We start from the raw sequence: 21,195 nt of genomic DNA on the forward strand, positions 1-21,195 counted from the left end.
CTGAAACACTCGGCGCATGAATGCATGAACCACTTGCAAAACACAATACCAACACAAACAGAACGCAAGACACAAGCACACAATAAATGTAACACTCACACATGCAGCATGCATGTTCCATCCCAGCGCTAACCGAAACTAAAACGAACTAGACTGAGACACTGAGAATGAAACAGCACACTGCAGACAGAACAAACACAAAAACCAGGATAACAGCGCACATCCTGAGCACGGCTGAGAAAATGACAGAAAATGAGTGCTCGACCCAAGAATGCTCAAGCTGAACACAACATCTGCCAAGACCTAGAATCCTAAAAGCTACAGGTGAATTTACACATCCAGCAGTACACAAACTGATGTTCACTTTACAATAATAACAATAATTTAAAAACTATATTCATATTTGAAATGTAAATAAATATTTTAAAAGTATTGTAAAGAGTTGGGGACAATAGAGGTGAGGATACAGGTGCAGCTTTATTAAACAGAATAGTCAGGCAGGCAATGGTCAAAACAGGAGCAAATCGGAGCATACAAGTAATCCAAAGTGTAGTCAGAAAAGCAGGTAAATGGTTGGGACAGGAGGCAAACAACATAAAACAATAAGCACAGTAAAGGTAAAAAAATTACAGAAGGTGGGACAAAGAAATACTCTCACAGACAAACATGACTGTTTGAGTGAGGGGTATTTATAGTACTGATGATCAGTCTTCAAAAGCTTCAGCTGCATGTTTGCTATCAGTGAGGATCTGGAAGGTGTGTGAGTGCAGAAAAGGATGGGATTTGTTGTTCATTTCAGTGGCAGAATTATTGTTCAGGTGTAGTGAATGTTTTCCAGAGATCAGCAAGGCCTAGGGACTCCCATCTGAGTCCCAGCACCAGTGTAACCCTGCTCGTTACCCAACTCGCTCCGATATGGGATTGAACGAGCGACTCTTTGCATGGGAGTTGGATCCTCTAACAAGGAGGCTAAAGACAGTGGATTGAGGTTTACCTGCACAGCACTTCACTAGCTGGCCTCTGTTACACTCAGCCCCTAAACCTCACTCCCATCTGGGTCATGCCACCAATGTAGCCATGCTGGCCATACAACACCCAACTTGCTTTGATATGGGATTAAACCAGCGACTCTTCGCATGGGAGTCGGTTGATCTAACAAGGAGGCTGGCCTCTAGCATCTGTCGCTAGAGCATCTTTCAGAGGAATGAGGTCTAACCTTCACAGCACTTCACTAGCTGGACTCTTTTACACTCACTCTCCTAGACCCTATTCCCATCTTGGTCACGCCACCAATGTAACCCTGCTGATCCTACAACCCATAACCTGCACCGAGCTGCGATCAAACCGGCGACTCTTCGCATAGGAGTCAGTTGCTCTAACAATGAGGCTAAAAACAGAGGATCAGGGTTTACCCGCACAGCACTTCACTAGATGGCCTCCGTTACACTCATCCCCTAAACCTCACCCCCATCCAGATCACACTACCAAAGTGACCCTGCCAGTCCTACAAACCATAACCCGCACTGAGCTGGGATTGAACAGGCGACTCTTTGCATGGGAGTTGGTTGCTCTAACGAGGAGGCTAAAGAAAGAGGAGTGAAGTTTACCTGCACAGCACTTTACTAGCTGGCATCATAATCATGAGCATCAGGTGTGAGGTACTGAGGTTTATGGGATGTGTAGTCCAGTTCAGTGTGTCTGGTGGGTACTTTACTTGGTGACTGTGACACTGTGATAATATGATTACTTAATGGTTCACCTGAAGCATTTAATATCTAATCATATCCTAACAGATGTACTTGTCTATACAACTTACAGAATATCACTTGGTCAGCTATGGAAGTATAATTCCGTCAAAAGCCAAGTGAGATATATTCAACACTTGATCAACACAGTGAACTCAAGGAGCAGATTAAATTGTCCATTGTGTTACTGAACTTAGATCAATGAGTTCTCCATCATCTTGCTGAAAATGACCTTCTCCGGCAGGTATTCTACATTTCTCCCTTCCTCAGGCTGAATTAAATGCTCACTTAGAAGTTGTATAGATGAAAGAACATTAGTATAGATGAAAAGTGAAAGGAAGGCCACTTATCTCACAATGTTCATGCTTACAACAGTTCATTCTTACAACATTTTTTTCTATTGCTGGCCAATTCAATGGTCAACTCAACCTGAGGCCACACCACAATTGGCAGCCAGAATGCAATATGCCAAAATTGCTGCAGAAAACAGCCAGAAGCTCTCAGCTAAAGGTAAAAACCACCATTACAGAGCCATAAGAGTCCATGCCTTTCAACCACACAATACTAGCTTGAAAAGTGTCTAAGAGAAGTGGCAAAGAAACGCAATGCACTTATATGAAGAATTAAGCTAACAAACAATTGGAGAAAAAACTAGACACGACAGCCAATCAACAGCTTCAGAATTTCCCAGAGGAGCAGCTTATAGGCCATTTTAGAGACACTGACATGAGGTGAATAAAAAAAAAACCCTGTTTCATTCGCTTGCATTTTAAACAGACTTCCTGCTGAGCTCAACTCGCCTCGGTTGTTTTACGCTCAAATGCAGAGGTAAATCAGGGAAGAAAAGATGAAAGAACTGTTTTTCTTCTGTGACTCCGACAGAGGCATTGATGCAGTGGCTGTTTAAGGGCGGACAATGTTGAGATAATGAAACCTGCGAGGCTTAAAAACATCTTCTTGTAAAAGTTCAGGCCTGCTTAACCAACTGCGGCGGAATTAATGCGTGAACTAAAGTCAATGAAAACTTCTCATTAGCCTTCGAAATAGAAGAAACTGGGAAATTAATGAGGAAAAAGAGATATCCCCCAATTCCGACAGCCTTAAAGATTATAAATGAATGTGTGTTGAATTTAATAACTCACACCCTACAGGAAGTGAGAGCGACCTGAAAGGAAGGACAATTCTGATGGAGGCTGGATATGAACTTGCTTCGGCACAGAATGTCGATATTAGAAAGTAATCTTGGAGATGCAGTGGGCTTGCTGACACTGGATCCGACAATATGTTTTCATATAGACGTGACATAAGCAATATCTGCCAGGCTCTGTTTGCTGAGCTCGATGAGGCTGATCCCAGCTGGATTTTTAAGCAGATAGATAATATATTCCTTTTGGAAATTGATGTGGGGGAATGTGGCTATGCAGAGTTCTGGCAACGCTCCCAGTTAGGGACGGTGGAGAAAGATTGATAGGAGGGAAGTGGGGAATGTATTCATATGGTGTTCCTAATGGCCCTGTGATTAAACACACTCTCAGATGTTTCTGGCAAGCACATTTGGAGAAAATGGAGAGCTCCTCTTTCCTGTCGCATTCACTGGGGCTCAAATACACACAAACGTGCACACACAAAGCAAACCGACAATGTGGTGTGTGCTTTTTCAGCATTTCCTCACCATTTGGCTTGTTTATATGCCATTTACACTAAGAACAATATTATGAAAATAAATATAACTCTATCTACACCAATGAAAATATAATCATAGTAAATAATAAGTATTTATTGTTAACGGTCCTGTATTTAAGTTTTCGAATATTCTAAAGCATGAAAAGACCATAATACGCTTGCAGACTTGCAGAAACATGCTGTTGTAAACTTCTAAGAGCCCCAAAAAAACCAGGGACAATCTTTCGGTTGTCTTCAAAGCAGAATCTTTTTTAATAAGAAGAACTCAGCGTGGCTGTGGCGTCATCGAAAGCAAACTCTAAACTGCACAGCAAAACACTATACATTTATACATTTTACAGAATGTAGGTGGGGTCAGATGCAAATGAAGTGTTGTGGTCAGCAGGGTAAACTACTTTTTCAGGCCTGGTCTCATCATGTTATAGAGACAGAAACCGCCTAACCAGTTGACCGAAATGAGAAAAACAGGTTACACAGCCGTGCTGTGAAACTAACACTTTGCATTACTGTCGATAATAAATGTATCTTTCTACAATGCCAAGTGAACGTTCTTGTTTATCTGAAAAAAAAGCTGAAGTCAGATATTCTGCTTTGAGTTTTGGTTCTTTTAACCTGCCCACAGCCAGTTTAGCCAATTATTTTTCAGCACCTTGGGTTGCCTTTGTGTAAAAAAGCCTATTTGATTCATTCAGTGAGGTAGGCTCTCAAAGCATATGCTTATGACCAAAAAAGCTTCCTTCGGTGGACAGTAACAGCCCCGAAATAAGTCGCAGATTCAGAATTCCACATCAGGGGGTTATTAATTAACAGATATCATAAATATTACAAAGTAAACATTAGGTGAGCAGTGATAAGCAATATGGCTGTTTGCACCAGACGAAACACAACAGAAATTTAAATACAGCTATTTTGAAGCACAGAATAGTGCACTTACTGCACTCCAACGGAATGGTGAGGTATATAGTCTAATTAATACATGATAAACCCTTTTTAACAATATTATATGTACATGCTAAACAATTTATATGTGTTAAGTAGGCTCACACTGAGTCGCGGTTATGAAGTTCAATTTCAAATGGTTTATTTTGTTTTCAAGATCTGAGGTAAACTGCTTTAATTAGTATGGCAATAAATGTCACGTAAAATGGCGTTCAAAGTCACATTATTAGCATTTAACACTGAAAGGTACACATTAGGTGTACTTGAGGTGATCATAGTTCATCCTGTTGTTTACCTGTGAGAAATAGCTGTTTCTAAAACAGAAATTTCAGGTGTTGGTTAGGACAAAACCTTTTACTTCTTAGTATGGAAAATATTCCTTCTATCGTGTGCTATTGCTTTTAGTTAGAAAACAGTTCAAATGAGCTTTAAATCAGCCTTTGAGCTCAATAGTTAGGCACACTCTATTCATTCTGGAAATCTGTGCTTGTGACTCCTCAGAGGAGGAGCCGATTGAAAATGTGTTTTGATCCAGGAGTGCAATACCTAGTTTAACCACTGGGTGTTACATACTGCACCTTTAGAAGTATAAATTCAAGGTTGTTTCTGCACACATTTAGGTCTGATGTGGACAACCTGGTTGTTTATAATTACAATTTAATTATTTTTTTTTAAAGTACCCATAAGCTGTGATTGTTCATATCATTCAACATACAATTGACTTCCATCTAAGAAATATTTTAGAATTGATTCTCCATTATGAGAAAAAAACCTTTTCGTTTTAGGAGTCAACATCCTATTGTTCCACACATTTCTCTTAAATATTAGTTTTGCATCAGTCTAGAGCTTACACCAAGGTACCCAAACTTGGTCCAGTTGGGCTGGTCCTAGTAAAATTAGTGAAGATGTGCATGAAGTTAAAATTAGTGAGCATGTGCATGCAGTTCATGAACACAGCTCTGTAAGCTGCCATTTTTGTTACTGATTGTCGCATCAGGGTTCTTCCTTTCTTTTGTGGTACTTTGACATTGCTGTTTCCAAAATGTGGTGTTTTTCATTTCTACATGGCTATGCGATTAATTTTTTGAGAGAGTTTCTCAGTCTTATATCCATCATACAAAAATAAATTTCATGGCTCCAACAAAGCCGGTGTCATGTGGACAAAAGCCTGAAACAATATTCAGTTTTTTAGGATTGACCTAAATCCATTGACGTGTGGATGGGCCACACATGAGACAACATTGTGACATGCTTGAGAAAATAAATGCAAAAAGCATAAAACTGACACCATGAAAGCAAAGCGGTGAAATGCAAAAAAGTATTTGTGATTGTACAGGAGAGAACTGGCACTCGGTTTCCATGCTGAAAGTCTTCTGGATCCTTTCAAAGCTTCAAAGCTAAGAAAAACCCAAAATCTGAAAATCAGAGATTGTCTTTTGACAAAACAAGATCCGGTTATGATGAGCACTGCAGCCATAAATAAACCACAATCTTACAATCCTTTTAATTGAATAGCAGTTTCGGGGGACTGTAGCTACAGGCCATTTACTTTGGCATGCAGTGTGTAAAGCTTGGTTCAACAGCTCTTCAACCCCCACAAACTCAGAGACAACAGAAGAAGCAACAGCCAAAGAAAGTGTCCGCCTGACATGTTCTCCTCTGGCACTGTGAGCTCCAGCAGCAGCTCTCATCTGTAATCCAAGCCTTCCAAACAGCCTCTCTGTCTGTCTGTGAGTGTGTACATACAGTATATAGAAATAGAGATGAATAATATGAATGCAGAACGTTTTCTTTCTTTCTTTCTTTCTTTCTTTCTATTGTTTTTAAATATTAAGTTAAAAACAAAATCCGGGGTCTGTCATGGTATAGGGTTGTGCTGCCGTCTTTTCCAGGGAAGACCATGCATATTTCTACAAGACATTGGAAAACCACATTTTGCACACATTAAAAAGTCCTGCCAGCGGAGGAAGAGGATACAGCTACTTGGCTGGCCTGCCTGCAGTCCCGACCTGTCTCCTATAGAGAATGTGTGGTGCATTTTGAAATGAAGACACTGTATTGTTGCCCACCTTAAGACTTGCTTGCAGGAAGAATGGGACAACTTGCAGGAAGAATGGGACAACATTACAGCAGAAACACTTCATCACTTGGTGTCTTCAGTCTCTAAACATTTTAAGTGTTGTGAAAAGGAATGGCAACATTACAAGAGGAGGATACAGCTTCTTGGCTGGCCTGCGTGCAGTCTCGACTTGTCTCCAATAGAGAATGTGTGGCAAAGTGCAAAATGCGACAAGGAAGTCCCTGTTTAGTTGCCCAACTTAAAACTTGTTTGCGGGAAGAATGAGACAAAATTATACCTGAAACACTTCATCACTTGGTGTCTTTCATACCAAAACGTCTTTTAAGTGTTGTGAAATGGAATGGCAACATTACAGAGTGGTAAATGCTTTACTGTTGTAACGAAATAAGCTCAATTTATGAATATTAATGATTAATAATAACTAGTTATTGTTAATTATATTTATATAAATATATATATATATATATATATATATATATATATATATATATATATATATATAATTTATGTTAATAAATATAACAATTTGTTTTTTAGTTATTTATTTAATTACAATTAATTACAATTTTTTATTTATTCATTCATTTTCTTGTCGGCTTAGTCCCTTTAATAATCCGGGGTCACCACAGCAGAATGAACTACCAACTTATCCAGCAAGTTTTTACACAGCGGATGCCCTTCTAGCCGCAACCCATCTCTGGGAAACATCCACACACACAATTACACACACACACTACGGACAATTTAGTTTACCCAATTCACCTTTACCGCATATCTTTGGACTGTGGGGGAAACCGGAGGAAACCCACACGAACGCAGGGAGAAAATGCAAACTCCACACAGAAATGCCAACTGAGCCGAGGCAGTGACCTTCTTGCTTTGAGGCGACAGCACTACCTACTGCGCCACTGCTTCGCCCTATTTATTTATTCATTAAGTTTCACTAAACTTAAATAAGCATGTAGGAAGGACTTTTTAACGTTAAAGTGAGGCAAAACAAAAACAACCCAACAAGATTTTAAAGTGGTTTAATGACTAGTAGAAACAAACATGATACACAAACAAAGAACAGCAAGGAAAATTAGGAGTTTAGATAAAAGGATGATAAATCTAACTCAGGCCCACACGACTAAGAACCACCAAGTAGCACATTGATAAACACCTTTAAAAGGGACACAGCTTAAAGCGCATGACTAATACCTGTATCTGGGTCGCACGTGTAGTTTGAGTTTTCTCTGATGCTTGGAAGAAGGAGTCTCTAAGGAAGTCTTTTTGTCATGTGTGGATTTTGCGGCATAGATTGGAATAGACATGAGGCATGACCTTTAAACTAAGTTATAATTTACCAGAAACAAGAAACGTGGATTCAGGTGAGTCACGCAGGTACAGAAACATGCTCTTCCCTGGTGTTAGGGACCTTTTGTGCAGGGTGCTTGCGTAGGTTCAAATTTAAAGTGTTGTTTTGGTCACACCTATTTTCTACAGACTGACCAATGGTGTGAGGGATAAAAGTCACTCGGGAAAATGGCTTTGTCTCTGGGCTGCTCATATGCGTAATGAAGATCCACCATGAAGGTACGAATAAACTTTAACCCACAAGATCAAAGAATGTAAGCTGTATAAGGTATTGTCATGCATCCTAGATCATGAGCTATAGGATTATGTATGGAGCAGAATGATATCAAACATGACTATTTTAGAAATACATAAAGCATAATTCATGCATTGTTTGTCCAATACCTTTAAAAGGGAGAGAATACATAGGTTAGCCTCACAGCAAGAAGGTCAATTATCATTTCTGTGTGGAGTTTGCATGTTCTCTCCGTGTTCACGTGGGCTTCCTCCGGGTGCTCCGGTTTCCCCCACAGTCCAAAGACGTGTGGTATAGGTGAATTGAATAAGCTAAATTGACCAAAGTGTATGAGTGTGAATGCAAGAGTGTGTGGATGTTTCCCAGTGTTGGGTTGTGGCTGGAAGGGTATCCACTGGGTAAAACATATATGCTTGATAAGTTGCCGATTCCCCCAGATTAATAAACGGACTAAGCTGAATGACTTTAATAAATGAAAAATGATGAATTAATGATTACATTGGTTACAAACACATTACATGTACTTTGGACTGATTTTTTGAGATTTCGATGAGTCTATTTCAATAGTGCGTGTCTTTAGGTGTATGTGTTTTGAAGATGGTAAAAGTTTTCCTTTGGAACGTCTTTGATCGATTTATCTAGCCAGCATCTTGGTAGATAAGATCTGACTTTTTCTCAGACTCAGCCGGAGATCATTAGTCATTTTAGTAGTACAACATATTAACTCTGTGCAGTACTTAAGTTTAACCTACAACCCCCTGATGTTACACTGTTCCAACTTTAAAAAATTAAAAATAAAATAAATAATACCTTATTTATAGGTGCCTTACAATATGTCACAGGCACATCATAAAATACAAGACAGAAGAATAACAAACATTATAATTAACCAGAAAATTATTAAAAACAATCCTGAACAGAAAAGATTTACCTGGGATTTAACATTGGAAATAGAGTCCACCTGACGAATATCTAACGGCAGGGAATCCCATAACAGTGGCACTATGCAGCTTAAAGCCCGGCCACCAAATGTTTTTATCCTAAAATTTGGAAATGATTACAGTCCAGCCACAGAAGATCTCAGTGAGTGCCGAGGAGTGTACCAGTAAGGAATATCCGAGAGGTAATCGGGTGCCAGGTTGTGAGCTTTGTAAGTTAATAGAAAAATTTTATATCGAACAGGATAAAGAACAGGAATTCGGTCATATACGTTCAGAAGCACGCGAGCGGGTGACTAGCTGCTGAGTTCTGAATTAACTGTAATCTGTGAAGTTAGTTAAGAGGGATACCAGATAGAAGAGAATTGCAATAATCAATCCTTGATCTTATAAGAGCATGAACAAGCACTTCAGTACTTCGTTGAGATGTAAAGGGCGAAGTCTTGCAATGTTACGTGAAAAAAGGCAGATCGTGAAATATTACTGATATGTGATTTAACAAATGCATACCATCTAGTATAACCCCAAGACTTTTGGTATGAGTAAAATTTACTGGAGAATTATTGATAGAGTAAATGATTGAGTTATGGAAAGAACAGACTTAGAACCAACCAGAAGGGCTTCAGTTTTACTGTCATTTAACTTAAAAAATTACTGGTCATGCAGATATTAATATCTATATATGTCTAATATCTATATATGTAATATCAAATATTACGATCGGAGGGGTGGGTAAGATGGAGCGTTCTTAGTAGAGATAGAAACTTGCATATCATCGGCATAAAAACAAACATTTATGCCAAAAGAATAAAATATATATGACCTAAAAGTAAAATGCAATTAATGAATAAAAGAGGAAATGTGTTGCAGAACTATACGTAAATCGCTACTTTTTTATTTTTTTTCGCGATATCCATACTGTCCCAACTTTTTGTGATTTGGGGTTGTAAGTTTACATAATGATTAACATTAAAGATAAAGATAAGACATGAAAATAAACATCACTTCAAAATAAAATGCATTTTCATGACTACTTATGTTTTTGCAAAAAAGACCATCTAAAAATACATGTGCCAATGCCAAGCAACAACAAAATATTCACACTCTTATTTCACAAGATGTAGGTTTAAAACAGACTTTTTGGAATAAATTAGGTAAGTTTAGCCTGCTTCAAGTGTGATTTTGCCTCTAGGTCATTCTCAGTATTTTCTCGTCTGTCTGCTGAAACATAAGTGTAAACATGCCAAAAAGAAACTATGTTTCAGACCATAAGTTAAAACTTTCAGCACTATGGCCAGCGTCAGCCTTTTACAGAACTCTGGACAGCAGCTTTTAGAGAGAAGTGAAATATATTTTTTGACTGACCTTCCCTGAAATTTTCCTGTGAACTGAGTGTTTCTTTCTCTGCTAAATCCTCCATGCAGTTCTATTTTCATTCAATGTGTGATGATTTCTTCCAGAGCATGCGTACATCTCAGGAGAGCTGGAGCAAATGTTGTTTGCTTACCCTTTAATCAACAAAAGAGAGGAGATGAGCTCCAACAGAGTTGCGGTATTTACTCTGGGATATTTTTAATGGCCCAAATTACATTGTGTTAGACCAAACAACGTGGCATTGATTAAAATACATATCATCATATTTTTCTATCATTATATTCTAATTTGCTCTGTAGCAGACAGGCTGATAAATAATTATTTACAACGAGCACAGCAGTTGGCATCTTTAAAGCTGTCAAGTTTTAAATACCATAATCAAAAGACATTCAGCAGATTCCTCCTCTTGGCGGGAATATATATCGGAGTCCACTTTGACCCTTTGTTTTACAGAAATAATGTGGGAAATAGCCAACTGTTTTGCATGAAAGAATAAAAGGAGCTTTAAAATGTGTGTATTCTAAGCCTGAAGAGAAGATCTTGACAATAAATAATATTAGTCAGCTTAAAGACCCTGAAGTGCTTACTAAGAAAGTCTTTTTCATTCCTTTAAAAAAAAAAAAAAACATGCTTTCTGAGACCGATATTTACTTGAATATTTAAATATAGGGTGCAAGAACGCAATGTAATTGTTTCCAAGTTCTAAGATGCTTATCAGTTTTTTTCAAGGTTTTAAAATGTCGGTCACACTTTAATTTGATGGCCTGTTTGTTGGATTTAAGTTACATTGGAACTAATCCTCATTACATTACAAGTAGACAGTTAGGTTAGGGTAAGGGTTATGGTTAGTGTAAGTTGACTTGCAAAGTTTCTTATTGTCAGTTAAATGTCTGTTTAAGGAGCAGTATCAGCATATATTAAGCAGTTTTCTAATACTCAAATGGACCATCAAAATAAAGTGTTACTAAAACATCTTGCCAAAGCAAATGGAAATACATTTACATTAGTTATTTATTTTCAGTTTTTCAGTAGTTTAATTGAAGGCGATGATAGAACGCATATGCATTGTCATCATCTCTGGTAGGTACCATCTTGCATCATTTAAGATCCTCATGAAAGGAAACTCTCAAAGTACCAGGAACTAGTACACTGTAAAAAATTTGACCTTAAATTCACAGTAAATTACTGGCTAATAATTGCATTACTTTCACAGTAAATTACTGTATGTAAATTCACAGTAAATTATTGTGAGGTAGTTCACAGTAATTTACTGTGGTTTTGTCACATTAAATTATTGTGAAATTACAACAATATATTGTAACTTTACAGTAGATAACAAAGTCCGTTACTGTGATTTCACTGTATTATCTTGTAGAATTAACTATATTTTACTGTGAATTTGCAAAACGATTACTGTGATTTAGCAGTAGGTTGCAGTTTAAATACCTGATTTAACTGTAAAGTTACAGTTATATCCCGGATTACTGTAATTTAACAGTTTGGTGCTGTAAAATTTCAAAGCAATTTTAGGTCACACAAAAATGAAAATTCTATCTTGATTTACTCACCCTCAGGTTGTTCCAGCTCTGTTAAAAATGATTTTTTTGTTAAACACAGGAATAAAAATATCAAATATTCCTCTGCGTCCAAACAACCTGAGGATGCGTAAATGACGACAGAATCTTCATTTTTGGGTGATCTGAGAAGACTCTAAAATCAAAATAAAAACAAACACACATACATTTTACAGATTTATTTAACAGTTTAATGACATCTGTGTAAACATTTCAGAAAACTTTCAAAAGGTGAAGGTGAAGCCTCAAAAAATACTATAAGAACATATTCATAAAAAAATCTGACATCATATGTAGCATACATATAAAAAGCAGTGCTTCAGAGTGCGCACTCTCTCTCTCTCTCTCATTATATATATATATATATATATATATATATATATATATATATATATATATATATATACACACATATACACATATATACATACACACATGAGAGAGAGACAAAACTTCTTGCTAAATTAGGCAGTCGTCTATTCAAGGTCAATCATTTTCCTGATAATTTTACACACTTGCTGGTAGATGTGTCTTCTCTGCTTCTTTGACTTCGTCTGTCTTCCATCTCCAAACTGGTGCCCAAAAAGCACCTGTAAGCAAAAGGGCAGACAAACAGTTAGCTTCATACAACACTACTGGGACACTACTGCTGCACTACAGAGCAAAATTACTGTTAGCTCAGTTTGAACATGCTGACAATACTGTAGCTCAGTCAAACTGCAATCATTTAAACAAAAACATCTGAAAAACATTTCCATCACAAACACACAATCAAGAACAGTCCAACAACAAATAGTGGTTTTAATGACCTAGGCAGAGCATTTTAAAACAGTTGATTTGATTTACACCTTCTGTTTAGACTATAATCTAATGCTGGGTTCACACTTATTGTAAAGTAACACATGCATCACAGCACTTGCTCTTGAATACTAGCAGGATGTTTCTTGCATCAAGCTAATTTTTCATGATTTAAATATTAGGAAAATTTTGCAAAAAAAACTTGATTGAAGTGATACAGCACTTGTATTCATTTCAATCAAGTTTTTTGCAAATATTCCAAATAGTTTTCAACGTTTTTTGAGTTTCACTTAATTTGTGCTGCCCAGTAAAATTTTCCCACTATTTATGCATTTGCAATGACTTGCATGTAATCCACTCACCTGAATAGGTAACTTCACATATGGTATAAGAGCCCCATCCTTTCAAAGACAGCTTCCCCTCTGGTCTCCAGTACAGACAAACAAATTGTGTCTGCAACACGGCCCTTTATCACAAGGGGACAAGGGGAGTCATGACTTGTGCTCCTATACATTCCTTGTTTAACCCCCTCCAAAACAAGCCCTCAGTTACAATATTTATTGTAGACATTACCTTAAATTCCAGAGTGCAAAAGGCATCTTCAGCATACTTCAGTTTCAGACCAGATCCAAAGTCAGTTGTGAAACCCAGGTGAGGTCCCATGACCACTCGACCCTCCAAGGAATAAGACTAAAAGAGGGAAAGAAGGACTAAATTAGAGGTGTTTGTGAATAATTAAATTTGTTTGTATAAACAAAGTTGACATTCCATGCTCTGCCTATTAAAAATCAAGCAAACAAACACACATGCCCAGTAAAATTGCTAATAAACATAAAAACTATAGTTTAAAAAAATCTTTGTCTAATATTTACTACTACTGGAGGTACTGGTCGAACTTCTGGAAGAAGAAAAGGAGTTTGTACAAGAAACTGCTCACAACAAATCTGTAAAAAAACCTGACATTTAAAAATCTAATAAAAATGAGGAAGGCATCAACATTACCTTTAATAATCAAGCCATGGTTGATTGGTAGCATCAGTGTTTCAACATCAATGGCTGCAAAAAAATATGACTAATAAGAGTAGAATAAGACTCAACCTTACACACACACACACATACTCATATATATATATATATATATATATATATATATATATATATATATATATATATATATATATATAGGTTTAGATTGTGATAATGAATTTAGGTTATATTTGTGTGCTCGGAATTTACTCACCTCACACTTCAGCTATTATCAGGTACACCTGAACACCAAAAAATAAAATCTACAGTTAGTGACATTATACAATTAGTTCTCATTAGTAAATGTTAGCACTGCATTAACACCAGTGAGAAATATACAATATGTACTGTGTTAGTGTTAGTTTAAAAGAATACAACTGAATTGTATTATAAGCCTCATTTAACAGTTAGGACTTGTTTCATAATGAGTTTAGTTTATTTAACTAACTTAACGTTAACGTTACAGTGAACAAAATTAACGTACATGATGGTCACTAACGTAACCGTAACGATAACTTAAGTGAAGGTCAGAGCTTACCTTAACTGTAGTCATTTTACCTTTACTTCAGTCTTGTAACGTTACTGAAACAGAAAATGCAGTTAACAAGAAGTTAATTAAAGAAAATTCCCTTTCTTTTTTCAGGAACTAACGTTAACGTTATGCTAATACCTCAGAAAACACTACAAGCACCATCTGGCGTCGTTAATTTCTTGTTTTAAAAAAAGGCGCGCTTAAACCCTGTACGTGCGAGTACAACTAAAGTACTCGGTAAATTCCTGTTAAATGACATGCACTATACAGAAATACACATACAACAATCATTTAACGGACAAAAGTCATATTTTAACACTTACCGAGCATGAATCAGTTGGGTGAAGAGACGACGCAAGCGTTGTCTTTGGTGATGGCGCTTGTTTGCGTTCGAGTCGAGTCAGTTCTGTTCAATGAATCGGCTCCTTTAAATGAACAGTAAAGAGTCGAATTCGGCTCCTTTAAGTGAACAGTAAAGAGTCGAATTCGCCTGAAAACGATTCCGTTTTGTATAATATTGTAAGACGCAAACATATAATTCATTAATATTTCATCATATTGCTTGGTTCGTGTACTGCTTGTACACGAATTGCTTGTTCATGACTATGAGCTCATGAACACGTCTGATAAAATATCTGAATCTGATTCAATGCCACACGAGTCCTGAACCGAAGCAGTGCAAAAGTAATATATTGATTGAAATATAAAGTTAATTATTTTCTTCGCCATTCAAAATATTACATATCTCTGACTTCAACAATAAGAATAAAGTTCGTTTGGAGTGTATTGAGAATTATTATTTTTTCCTCCCAGGATTCATTTCGCATCAAGCTGTAATGGTGGATGAGAAGGCACATACTATTATAAATATTGCTTGTAATATGTAATGAAATAAAGTTTTAACACTTTTTCATGCGAGAATGTAGTTCTTCAAAACTCAAATCTGTGGATTGTTAGTAAAGATTGTGTGTAATTTTAAGTGTGTTTTGCCGGTAGCGGAGATCTATGACCTCCAGGCGGTAACGGCGCTCATTACTCATGTATCCGCCGAGAGGCGCCTGTCTTCAGGCTAGACATTGGGACAATTGCCCCGTCTTCGATGGCTCTATATGCGTCCGAAAATGAAGTTTTAACTGTTTTTCATGCTAGAATGTAGTTGTTTAAAACTCTAATCTGTGGTTTATTTATATAGATAAAAAAAATAATAATTTATATATATATATTTAATTCTGAGATTAGTGACCTCCAGGTGATGACAGATGCCCAATACTCATGAAACCGTCTAAAGCAGACATTTACCCTGCCATTGAAATAATTGTTGGCTGTTTAACAGTCTTTGGTTTTATTAATTAATTACTTTTTATTCCAGATTATTATGTTTTGGCTAAGCACAGTTGTTCATTAAATATTATTTCCTATTCTATGTTAACTGTATAAAATTAAATAAAGGTGCAGTACAACCAAAAAGATGTTGGTAACCAAATCGTTTTGGGGGCTATAACATTCTGTTATTATCTGTTAAAAGTTCATTTGTATTAATTTCTACGTTGAGTTAAAAAAGGTTTGAATTTTGATAACTAACGTGCAAAAGATATAGCCCTTTTCACAGTAATTTGCTGTAATCATGCTACCTGCCGTAATTTCACAATAAAATTATGAATACAACATATTACTGTGAATTTTTCAGTTAAATACTGTGAAGGGATACTAATGTAATTTACTGTGAAAAATTACAGTAACTTGTTGTGAAAACCTGGAAATTTTTTACAGTGTAGACAAGTGCTGGGAAGGGGGCTGGAAGACCCACTGTGAGTCAACAGAGGTGGGCTGTAGGGGACTTGCAGAGTGGTCACTCTGTAAAGTCTTCAACCAACTAGGCCTAGCAGTAGCAGCTGAGAGGGCCATTAAATCCATTTGTGAAGCTGCAGAGAAAACCACATGTTGGCTATGGATAAAGAGGGCTGATCCGTGGGTGATGACTGCTGGGACGCAAGCTGGGGTCTGTTTAACTTCAGCTGGGTCACCTGGGCGATGGTATCTGATGTGGAAAGACTCGAAGCACCATGACCCCAGGATACATCACTGACGATGTGTCCCAGTGCATCTAGATGATGTATCTTGGACACAATTTTTCATTTTTTAGTTTAGTGTTTCTCAACCATGTTCCTGAAGGACCACTAGCACTGCATGCTTTGGATGCCTTCTTTGTCTGTCACACCCATTACAGGTCTTTGAGTCTCTGCTAATAAGCTGATGATCTGAATCAGGTGTGTTTGGTTAGGGAGACAAGGAAAATGTGCAAAACTGGTGGTCATCCAGGAATGTGGTTGAGAAACACGGATTTAGTTCATTTTCAAATGAACAAAGCTGAATAAGCCCAAACAAACTTCTAACATGAATTCCAAACCAACATCAAGATTTGTTTTTAATTTCAGGGCCTTAAGAATAGCATCTACCAGAAGAGGACTCACATATTCCATTTATTTTCTTTCCAGAATGCACTGTGGGTAAATATTCAATATGTGCGCGAAGTTTGACTGTTTACAAGATTTACTTATGTTGGTGTTTTTGATTTTCTCGTCACGTGCAGTAACTTGTTACTCAAAGCCTTGATGAGCCTTTTCATCTTTCAAAATGAACAGTTAGTTGATTGTTACCCTTGTCATGTTTCATGTACCAAGGGCTGAAGCCTGTGTGGAGAATATTTTAGTAGTTTACATTCTTTCGTCATGAATGATTGTGTGAGATTATCAATCTTTTATGAATTGATGGGAGAAATATTTTTGAAAACACGAAATTAGATCAAATGAACCAATGGCTTCAGAAGTGATTCACCATTTAGAATTTGAAGCCCTTTAAATGCCAGATGATGATGATGTCTTTTTGGTCACGATGTCAGAATGGATTCAGAAAGCCTTACAAAGCAGTGCTTCATAGACAGCCAAGTAAACATATGTTCATAAAATTCCACCTGTTTATTTATTATTATATTGCAGTTAGCACTTATTGGTAAGCACTGTTCCCTTACAGCAAGAAGGTAGCTGGTTTTAGTCCCAGCTGGGCCAGTTGGCATTTCTGTGTGGAGTTTGCATGTTATCTCCGTGTTGGCATGGGTTTCCTGCAGGTGCTCCGGTTTCCCCCAGAGTCCAAAGACATGCAGTATAGGTGAATTGGGTAAACAAGATTGGCTTATGTGTATGAATGTGTGTGAATGAGAGAGTGTATGAGTGTTTCCCAGTACTGGGTTGCAGCTGGAAAGGCATCCGTTGCCTAAAACAAATGCCAAAATAGTTCTTTCCGCTGTGGCGACCCCTGAAAAATATGGGACTAAGCGAAAGGAAAATGAATGAATGAGTTTAGACAACTCTTGGCAAAAAGTATGAAATCCCCACTCTTGGAAGATGTTCATTCAAATGTTTAATTTTACGGAAAAAAAATCCAAACTCAAACATGCCACAAAACTATTTCGATTCAACAATCCAACCTTCTGGCTGTATGAAACACTTAAAAAAAAGAACAGGAAGAACACTAGTGTTTTTAGCGATCAAGCAGAGTAAAAAAAACATGGAATCACACGAATCTAAGGAAAAGCACATGGAATCAGCATGTACTTTGCCGTTTTAAAAAACGACTGTGTTTGATTGCAACTGCTAATTAGTCTGCAGTTAAAAAAAAAGAGTGTTTGCACACCCTAGTAAGGTGTTGAACCAAGCTGATTGACATAACTCATGGCTTCAACTGGGAGATGTCATTTAATGCAAAAAAGAGGATTTTCAAACTTCCTAAAGAAGGTTAATCTTCAAGGAATTTCACAAAAGATGTTGGTTGTTCCCAGTCAGCTGTGTCTAAAATCTGAACCAAGTACAAATCAAATGGGAAGGTTATACTGTAGAAGTGAAGCATACTGGAAGACCAAGGAAGACATCAAAGCGTCAAGACAGAAAGCTGAAAGCAATATGACTTCAAAATAGAAAATGCGAAACCAAATGAGGATCAATTGGGCAGAAAGTAGAGTCAATGTCTGTGACTGGACTGTAAGAATTCGCCTAAAAGAAATGGGATTTGCATACAAAAAAGCCAAGCAAAAGCCACCATTAACAAGCAAGCAGAAAAGAACAAAGTTTCAGTGGGCTAAAGAAAGGACTGTGGATGACTGGATATGATTGATATTCAGTGATAAATCACGAAGTGAAGTTTCGTAAAATAATTTAGAGAGGAGCATGTGATATGACTGAACATGACTGGCTGCTCATCTATAATCAGTAATAATCCGATCAGATTGATCCAAGCTTACAATAAATGGACCAATTTTTCCCCACAGCTCTATCTTCGTTTTGGAAGAATCCCCGCTTCCACCCCATCTCCTCCTTTTCCTCTCTTTTTTAGTGGAAACTCTCAAGACCTTCCTGATTTCGGATCCCCTTATTTGTTTGTTGACCGAGTGGGAGCCTTGGGCTCAATTATCTCTGAGCTCCAGGCACAGCATGCCAAAACTGCTATTAAAGACAAGCATATCTAAGTGGGAACTCTTGAAACTGCATTGAGCTATGAGGCTGCTAAAACTTTTGTTTGTTGCTGTTTCATTGAAGTTTCCAAAGACAACTGCCTGAAAAATACATGTAAATTTCCACAATCAATAATGATATGGGGTTGTATGTCAGGTAAAGGTATGGGAAAGATTATAGTCATTACTTTCTGTATAAATGAACAAGTTTGTATTGAGATTTTGGACCCTTTTCTTATTCCATCAATTGAAAGGTTCTTTGGCGATGATGACGTCGTGTCATTGGGCAAAATCTGTGAAGACTTTCATACAGGAAAGGCATATAATGTCAATGGGATGGCCTGCAAATAGCCCAGACCTCAATCCAATTGAAAAACTGTAGTGGAAATTAAATAAAGTGGTCCTTGACAAGGCTCCAACCTGCAAAGTGGATCTGGCAAACTGCATTAAGATAAAGTTGGAGACAGATTGATGAAGAATACTTTTAATCCATACCTCAGACAATTCAATCTATTCTTAAAATCATTAAAATCATACCATTTTCCTTAGATTTGTGTGATTCCACATTTTTTCATTTGTTTGATATGTGAAAACAATTGTAGTTGACAACAGTGCATTTAGGGAGGCCTGTAAAGTAGTTGTTTTTAATCTGTGGCATAAATAGATTGCTGGAACGTAAATGTGACTTGATAGTACATTGATATTGTGAGTTAACCTAAGGTTGTAGGTGACCTGAAGGGAACAAGAATCACTACTACTACACAATAACTCTATTAGCATCAATCCATTTAAATTGCTTTATAATGTGAGGAGCCATGAGACGTATAGATGTGCAAAAAAGCCCAGAAAATCTAAACTTGCACACTTGGTCTTTAGCAGACAATCCCCATGGAGTAATTTAGATAAATGCCTGGGGCACAATTGTAATAGAACAGAATTGTTAGCACACAAGCTCCACGGCTAATAGATTGTCCCTCTGTGGATTTAAACCTGCAACCTTTGCATCAGCAGCCCAGATCTTAACAATTAGACTACCTGAACCAAAGGTCTCTAGCAGATGTTAATATTTTTATTTTGATGTGTGTGTAACCTTACTTGCCCCGCTCTGAGCAGGATTCAAAGCGTTATTAACGGCATGGGATGTGGACACACTAACAAGGCCTCTGGAGACTGCAGCCTCTAGCATTAGTCTTGTACTGTACATCTCTTGAGGCAAAGGGAATGAGGTTTACTACCCTACTACCACTGCTCTTTTAAATGGGCCCCATTAATGCCCCTACCCCATGTTATTTAATCTGGGTCACGGCACCAGTATAAACCCTCTGTTTCTCCTCACTATGTGAATAATAGGGTTCAAAGTGTCATTTCTATGATAATAGGTAAATGCACTACCAGAAGGCTGCTGTAGCTAATTTTAGTCATAAACCTAACCTAAACCATGTGAAATATAGATGTAGATAGATGATAAAAAGACCAAATAAGTCAAGTCAAGGCATTTTTATTTCTATAGTGAGTTTCCAAAGTAGATTGTATGCAGCTTAGCATAGGTCAAGATTAGAAAATAAAATTGATATCTTTCAGACTGTGGAGCATTCCAAGCATGCAATAGTTTTAGTAGAAAATTGGTGTAGCTCTAGTTCAATTAAAGTGGTTTTAGTTCAGTTTAATACAAATGTCATAGTTGAAGTTGAGTTCAGTTTTATACAACCAGGCATGAGGCAACAGTGGCAAAGAACCAAAACTCCACCAATTGACACAAATGGAGAACAAACCTGATAAGGAACCATGGTCAGTTTGTACAAACAATTCTTCTTTGTTTCTTTACATCAGAGGGCTTGAGAACTACAGTGTATGAGCATTCATTATGAAGGAGGTGTAGATATCGGTATGTCACCAGGTAAGTGAACAGATTAAAGAATGGGATCAATTCAGAAATTTGTGAAGGTTTTGCAGGAATCAGTTTTTTGCCCTTGACTTATCGATTATCACAACAACCATCTGCTCTGAATATGGGCTAGATTCAAGATTATGTGAACCTCGGGATAAGCAGAAACTGATAGAACATGATAGAACTCAGGCCTCTAGAGATTGTGCAAAACCACTGATGTGATCCAAGACCTGTGAAGAGATGATGCCAAGGTTTCCATAATCCTGGACCGGCCGTACTCTGAGGAGTTGCTGTTGCAGCAGTCATGGAGGAATGGAGAGCATGAAACTGATTCCTGAAAGGCCCCAGTGACAGACAAGTGTTCGCATTGACCCTGTGGGCCAGCCTGAATACCTGCTGGTAACCTACTCACACCTACAGCTTCTCCAGGATGGACGTCCAGCGTTTTCCAGCCGCTGGTGCCTAGACTGCAGCTCAGCACAAGAAGTTTGGCCAGAGCAGTGGCATTGCGAGAGGGTGCTTT

At 37.5% G+C, this 21,195-nt stretch overlaps 2 long non-coding RNA genes across 2 annotated transcripts; both read right to left on the reverse strand.

Moving 5' to 3' along the window:
• Positions 1 to 9,948: 9,948 nt before the first annotated feature.
• On the reverse strand, positions 9,949 to 19,331 carry LOC147839679 (uncharacterized). The gene is made up of 3 exons (XR_015514792.1): positions 16,619 to 19,331; positions 15,989 to 16,281; positions 9,949 to 11,570 (listed from the first exon to the last, which is right to left on the reverse strand). It is a non-coding gene; the product is annotated as an uncharacterized LOC147839679 (long non-coding RNA).
• LOC147839680 (uncharacterized) lies at positions 12,383 to 13,414 on the reverse strand. The gene is made up of 3 exons (XR_015514766.1): positions 13,296 to 13,414; positions 13,085 to 13,188; positions 12,383 to 12,514 (listed from the first exon to the last, which is right to left on the reverse strand). It is a non-coding gene; the product is annotated as an uncharacterized LOC147839680 (long non-coding RNA).
• Positions 19,332 to 21,195: the final 1,864 nt, after the last annotated feature.

Source organism: Danio rerio, chromosome 18 (assembly GCF_052040795.2).
Source record: "Danio rerio strain M-AB ecotype USA chromosome 18, GRCz13ab, whole genome shotgun sequence".
NCBI classification, from domain to species: Eukaryota; Metazoa; Chordata; class Actinopteri; order Cypriniformes; family Danionidae; genus Danio; species Danio rerio.